The 7,049-nt window shown below is 41.7% G+C and overlaps 1 pseudogene; it reads right to left on the reverse strand.

The window, feature by feature from the left end:
* Positions 1-2,066: 2,066 nt before the first annotated feature.
* On the reverse strand, positions 2,067-2,184 carry LOC126426667 (5S ribosomal RNA; annotated as a pseudogene).
* Positions 2,185-7,049: the final 4,865 nt, after the last annotated feature.

Genomic DNA, 7,049 nt, shown 5'->3' on the forward strand with positions numbered 1-7,049 from the left:
CGGCCAAAATGTTCCAAATGTCCATTTTGTTATATGTGATCAAATCGTAATTCTTTTTTATTTCTTTATTGTTGATGTCCCATTACAAGTAATACTGGATCTTTGAAGATTAACATAAATTTTATCTGTTCACTGTCAGATCAACGAAGATAATACAACCGTGTTGTTACATCGGATGCCTTATTTTACAAAACGAAAGTTAGAATCTGATAAAACTTAACGATTAACTTAAGTATCACATCTATGTCTGCCTGTAAAGATTTAAGTCTACAAGAAATTTGAAATGAAATTAATACTGCAGTACGGAACTTTCAACTCTTACGTTCACCGAATATGTCTTTTGTTCCATTCCACTGGAGATTTTGTTGACATGTAGCTCAGAAAACTGATTGTGTAAAAACTGCTACTCACTCTTTTGCCTTATTTACACGTAGTAGTAACTACCCGAGTGATAGGGACTGGGTGAGTACATAACTGTCCAATAGTGCTGATCACGGATCTGGTACAGTGTACTATGTACAACCAAAAAAATTAATTATAATGTCGAAATACAAAGCTATGTATTTAAAGTTTTGTTTGTTCGCAGCTACAAGTCTACAGTCCTTCTACACACTAAAATCTGTACACCATAGTACTGTATCACGCCGATAGAGAAGACAAAATAAAATATAGCAGCCCATAGCTATTCTGTCAACGGCCTGCGACATTTTGTTTTGATTTATCTAGCGGCGTGATAGGCTTCTATGGCGAGAGGATTTTAGTGTGTAGCAGGGCTGTAGACTTGTACAAGGAAAAAAAGAAATAAAAAAGGATTGACGCTTAATTTTAATTTTTCTAGATGATAACCAAATCTTTATGATTATTCCTCGTCATGAAAGTGTGCAGAAATGCAGATTTACACATTCCTGTTTGTCGGCTAGTAAACAACTCATGTATCAAAGAGTTTCACGTGATAAGCTGATACGTTATATTCCTATTTCTTTCTCGTTATTAATGTACTACGCACAGTTACAAAAAAAATATTCATAAAATGAAAATAAAGTAATCAAGAACCTAGAACAATGTGACATAAATTCTTTTTAAGGTATTAAGTCAATATGTTGATGATTTTCCTACGGATGCGACGCAGTACCGACGAGACAGTTACATCATAATGAGGGCGGCCTTGAAATCCAACGCAGTTTTGAATTTCCAGCTTTGAGGAATGTGGCGCACAAGTTGGAGGATAACGCACTATGGTAGGAGCTGTGGTAGGCGAGTGAGGCAGTTAGAGAGGCCAGGGGGAGAGAAGACAGGAGAGCCGGAAGCTGTGGCCGTCTGATGGCATCTCGCCCAGCATCCGGCACCTCCCGCGCCGCCTCAGGAATGTGATTGTCCGTCCGACGTCCGTCACCCACTTCCCCACACAGTCCGAAGACGCCCCCCCCCCCCCCCCCCCACACACAGCGGCAAGCACCGTTTCTGACCCACTATCTGACAAATGTTCTAGGCGGCTATTGTTCCTCGATCTGCGGAGATAACCGCATCTGTATGTGAAGAACACGTTGCAGAACGATGTGTAACTCTGGAGCATGTATTTAAAGTTGAAGATTTTTCACTTGATAAGCCTTTATTCTATGGAAAGTCACTTAAATTCTCCTTAACTGTGATTATTCCTTTCCTGCACGTTACGAGAATGGTTGGAACATAATGAAATGTCTTTTTACAGACAGAAATGAGAATGAATCGTAACACAAACGTGAAAAATTTAAGTCTACTTGAGTTTATCCAATCATTGCAGGAAAATATTGGCAACATTCTTAACAAAAAATCATGAGTGACACTCTTCCGTTCTCTCTTCATTATTGGCAGTCCGAACTCCGTCCGAACAGGCTTTGGAAGGCCCAACGATACCGACCGGCCGCCGTGTCATCCTTAGCCCACAGGCGTCAATGGATGCAGATGTGGAGGGGCATGTGGTCAGCACACCGCTCTCCCGGCCGTATGTCAGTTTACGAGACCGGAGCCGCTACTTCTTAATCAAGTAGCTACTTAGTTTGCCTCACAAGAGCTGAGTGCACGCTGCTTGCCAACAGCGCTCGGCAGACCGGATGGTAACCCATCGAAGTGCTAGCCCAGCCCGACAGCGCTTAACTTCGGTGATCTGACGGGAACCGGTGTTATCACTGCGGCAAGGCCGTTGGCTATTGGCAGTTATAAATCAACATAATACAGCAAAACAGTTTAATTAATCATTATATTTATTATTTCCGGCCACCTTGGCCTCCACGCAAGCTAGTAAGAACCACAGTTGCTCTATTGCATTCGTCGCATCGTCGGTCACATATAAAGGTAGTGATTAAACAGGCAAACCAATAGAATTCCTCTGTTATAAATCAATTAACACCTGCAAGATAGAAGACAGTATGTGTAATGTTACAGTACACTCTAGGATGATGTGTCAGTATCACAGTACCTCTACGGGGTTGCAAATGCAAGAAAAATCTGTAAGTTATTAGACCTATTATCTGCGCCTCACGACCTAAAGCAAGACTTTGTAGTTGATGCTAATACGACAGCTTGCGTGATAGACCTCTAAGTGTAGCTGTATAGAGTACGTGACTTTAATGTATACCTTAGTAGAGTTCAGAGTACGTGTCGTTTTCAACGATTTCGCCCTCATCACTTTTGATGTACCCAATGTAATGGATTGAAGAAAGCAAATGATTCTCCGTTTCCAGACTTAGGAAAAACATTTGATTCAGTACTACACTGACGACTTCTAAAGAAAGTACGATGCTATGGAATATCAAATCAGGTTTACATCTGGATTTCCTGACAGGCTGCCGGATCTCGTTATCCTGCATGGACAGAAATTGGCAAAAACTGAGGTGAAATACGGTTTGCCACAAAGAGGCGTGGTAGAACCATTACCGTTCGTGTTGTGCATTAATGACATATCAGACAACTTCAGTTGGAATCTTAAACTTTTCACAAATGATGCAGTAATACTATAATAGTACCCTGCCAGATCTCGACAAAACATTAGCGTGGTAACTACCTATAATGTAGAGAACTGTCAAGGTATGACCTTTACGAAACGTGAAAGCGTGATGTTCTTTGAATGAAGAATTAATTATCACAGGCAGAGTCAGTCATGTCATACAAATATTTGGCAGTAGCAGTATGTAGAGATAAGGCTGCTAATAGTCTCAGCTGTAGGTGTAAGTAAATTGCAGGTTGATGTTGATCGGTTGGTTACAGGGGAAACAAAATATATTGCGTTCAAAAGCGACGTACGTCCCATACTTGTACACTGCTCAAGGAACCAATGTAAGGCCGACACACATGGGACATCGAGCGTATACAGAGACAGGTTTCTGGACGGTTACTGGCTTGTTAGAATTCGAGAGTGCGAGAGCAAGAGAAATACTGAGAAATCTGATCTTATAGAGTGGGAAAAAACTGCCCCGGAAAATATTTTATGCACCTGAAGATAAGCTGTTGAGCTTATAACATCCAGTCCAGTTGCGGATGACGTAACTTCTCTTGTCCATCTTAACATGCATGAAATATTTTCCGGTGCAGTTTTATTTTTCTCACCCTACAGAAGACACACAAAGAAGAACGCCATAAATCTAACGAGAAACTGCTTAGAAAATTTCAAGAACCATCGGGGAAGACATTACCTAAATTCTCCAACACGCTAAGTATTTGCACCTTGCAATTCGTGTACATAAAATTAGGTAACATGTTGCACAGAGGCATGAAAGCAGTCATTCTTCTCACCCTTCATCTGTAGCTAAACGAGAAGAAATCTTAGAAGACGGTATAGATAAAAGTATCATCTGTCAGTCACTCCACTCTGATTCGCACAATTGATGTAGATGCAGACACCATTATTTGTCCGAAGAATATAAAATAAAAAAATGGTTCAAACGGCTCTGAGCACTATGGGAGTTAACTTCTGAGGTCATCAGTCCCGTAGAACTTAGAATTACTTAAATCTAACTAACCTAATGGTATCACACACATCCATGCCCGAGGCAGGATTCGAACCTGCAACCGTAGCGGTCGTGCGGTTCCAGACTGTAGCGCCTAGAACCCCTTGGCCACCCAGGCTGGCGATATAAAATAGAGTATGATTTTACAAGAAGTTAAAAATTTTTTGAATATTTTGAATGATAATCCTACTCGTCGAAGCAAGAGGAACAATGCCAATAAACACGGGTCGGAAATCACACACTGTCTGCGATCTGAACAGTTGTTCATAGAAGTCGCTCAGTGTGATACCCATTGTTCCTAGCTGGTACTCAGCGTGATGTCCATCCACAGCAATGCATCCTTCTCCTCTTTTGAAGTTAAGAATCACGAGTCTTTGAAGACCAGCAACTGTTCATGAAGTACCGGCCAGACTAGCTGCTAGCCTTCACACAATGCTGCATGTAGCACTAGCTCCTCCATCTTACACTTTTTGGGTGTTAGGGAATTTTTGTCCACAGGATGTCGAAAAAAATCGTCCGAACAACTTATCAGACGCCGATGTTTTCCAGCATAGGGCATACATGTTCGTTCGTTTGCTAGACGATAGTGAAAATCATTTTCTCTGTATGACGCGTGTAGTAGTAGGTTGATATTGCGAACTGGTGGCGAAAAAGGGAAAATAAATTTACTAAATCATTCATCTGTACTAATAGTTCAGTTACAGTAAACACAAAAATGAAATGATTTGTGTACGTCTACAAGACACCACTATATCTACAGAACTGAGAATAATTTAGAGCGTAACATATTAACATGACAAACTACAGTCCACATAAATCACAGATTGGACTACACAAATTACTGCATACTGTTTCATGCTCGGACTAATCTGTACATAGAGTAATGTGATACATACATACGTCAAAACGCTATATTGATGCTGTTGACATAGTGGAAATGTAACGGCTGTTCTCATATATTCGACCAGACTTATTTCAGCCTCTCCTAGTAAAACGTTACAATAACATCGGTAGCTAGTGGCAGACGATGTCCTAGAGAGTGAAAAGAGCTCAAAGATATTAGTTTCGGATGTCAACTGTTTTCACCGGAAATCTGTACTCTTACGTAAAGTATTACGCGCTACACGGAAATATAAATTTAATTGTATATAAGAGTCATACGACATGGAGAATTTTATGTAGGAGTAAAACATAATCATCATATTTCATTAAAAAAGGAGATTTAACATTTAATGCCATCTCAGAGCGCCAGAAGGTGTAAAACTTATGAAAATTATTGTTATGTTGGAGGGGACTACTCTGTACGTCGGGAATATTGCGGAAGCAGCCCAGGTGTAGAGGGGCCCAGATACATGTGGTTCGTGTTGTGTCTTTTCCGTTGGGGCGATGTTAGATGACGACTGAAAGTGGAATAAAGTGATGTACGAGGGGCATTCAATAAGTAATGCAACACTTTTCTTCTTACTATTCCCCACTCTTTTGGCCACAAAACCCAATTTTTCCCCACAATCTCCTTTCAATGAGAGGGCCTTACACCAACTAACTGGGAACTCCCGTATGCCTGCGTGGTACCACCCGGCTGGTCGGCGTTGGAGCCAAGGAGTTGCTACAACTATACTATCGCTTCCCACTGAATGGTCCCTTCACTGGGATAAACATATGGAAGTCGGGAGGTGCGATATCCGGGCTATAGGGTACATGAGGACTAATAGTCCAATGAAGTTATTCAAACTCCTCTGGGGTGCTCATTTTTCTGTGAGGCCTGCGCAATCACCGAGAAAGAGAAATTCCTTTGCATTTTGGTGACGACGAACTCGTTGAAGTCGTTTCCTTAATAGCCTGAGGTTATCACAACACACTTCAGAGTCTATGGTTACGCTATGAGGGAGCACATCAAACAAGATAACCCGCTCAGAGTCCCAGAAGACGGTCGCCATGACGGTGCCGGCTGAGGATGCGGCTTTGAGGAGAGGCAGAGTGGCGCCACTCCATGGGTTGACATTTTGTTTCCGGTTCGAAGTGAAGAACCCATGTCTCATATTCCATGTTCGACAAAAAATTGTCACGATCAGCGTCGTAATTGGCACGTGGTACGTACTGGAATTAAGGAAGACGTGTGAGGGAGGATCCACCAGTATACCATTCCTCTCGCACAGCATATTTATTTAACAATATACAACCATAAAATCTTCTTTAACAAAATGGTTCAAATGGCTCAAAGCACTATGGGACTTAACTGCTGTGGTCATCAGTCCCCTAAAACTTAGAAGTACTTAAACCTAACTAACCTAAGGATATCACACACATCCATGCCCGAGGCAGGATTCGAACCTGCGACCGCAGCGGTCGCGCGGATCCAGACTGTAGCGCCTAGAACTGCTCGGCCACCTCGGCCGGTTTCTTTAACAAAATGCACAAATTTGCAAAATTATTTTGACCTTAATCCGTAACTTGAATAAGCTTTTCCAAAAGAAATCAAAACAGCAAACAATATCACAAAACAATATGACAATGGTTACAAGACGGCCGGACCTGCAGCCCCCCCCCCCCCCGCCCCCCCACCGTTATCGGGTGAAACAGCGGTGTTTACTACCGCGCTGGACACAGCCTGTCTTATTAAATGCCCTTCTTCAACACATGAAATATATATATAAGCGCCATTGACGACAAGAGTGATTCAATTACTCAAAACAGATGACGTAACTTTTAATTTGAAAGCTGTGTGTCAAAAGGTTCGGTGTTAAGATGCGCAACTTTGCTTAAAGCTTAAACAGATTAGGAAACAATATGACATTGATATGGCTTACTTCAAAGCAACCAACCTCTTATGTCAATCGGCAATCAAGGTGCAACTGGATCCCGACCCATCCCTTCTGACAATTTTATTTTACTAAGGCTCTGGTGACAGTTGGCTGTTAATATTTCCAAAGTGAAGCTGATTGTCAGTTATTAAGACCGCTCTGAAAAGAAAAATGCAATTACAATAAAAGAATTGAACCGGTTAACGTCTAAATCTAACCACAAGGTCCCTCTCTGTTTAACGGCAACCTGTGCCTTAGTACAATT

Source organism: Schistocerca serialis, chromosome 1 (genome assembly GCF_023864345.2).
Source record: "Schistocerca serialis cubense isolate TAMUIC-IGC-003099 chromosome 1, iqSchSeri2.2, whole genome shotgun sequence".
NCBI lineage: Eukaryota > Metazoa > Arthropoda > Insecta > Orthoptera > Acrididae > Schistocerca > Schistocerca serialis.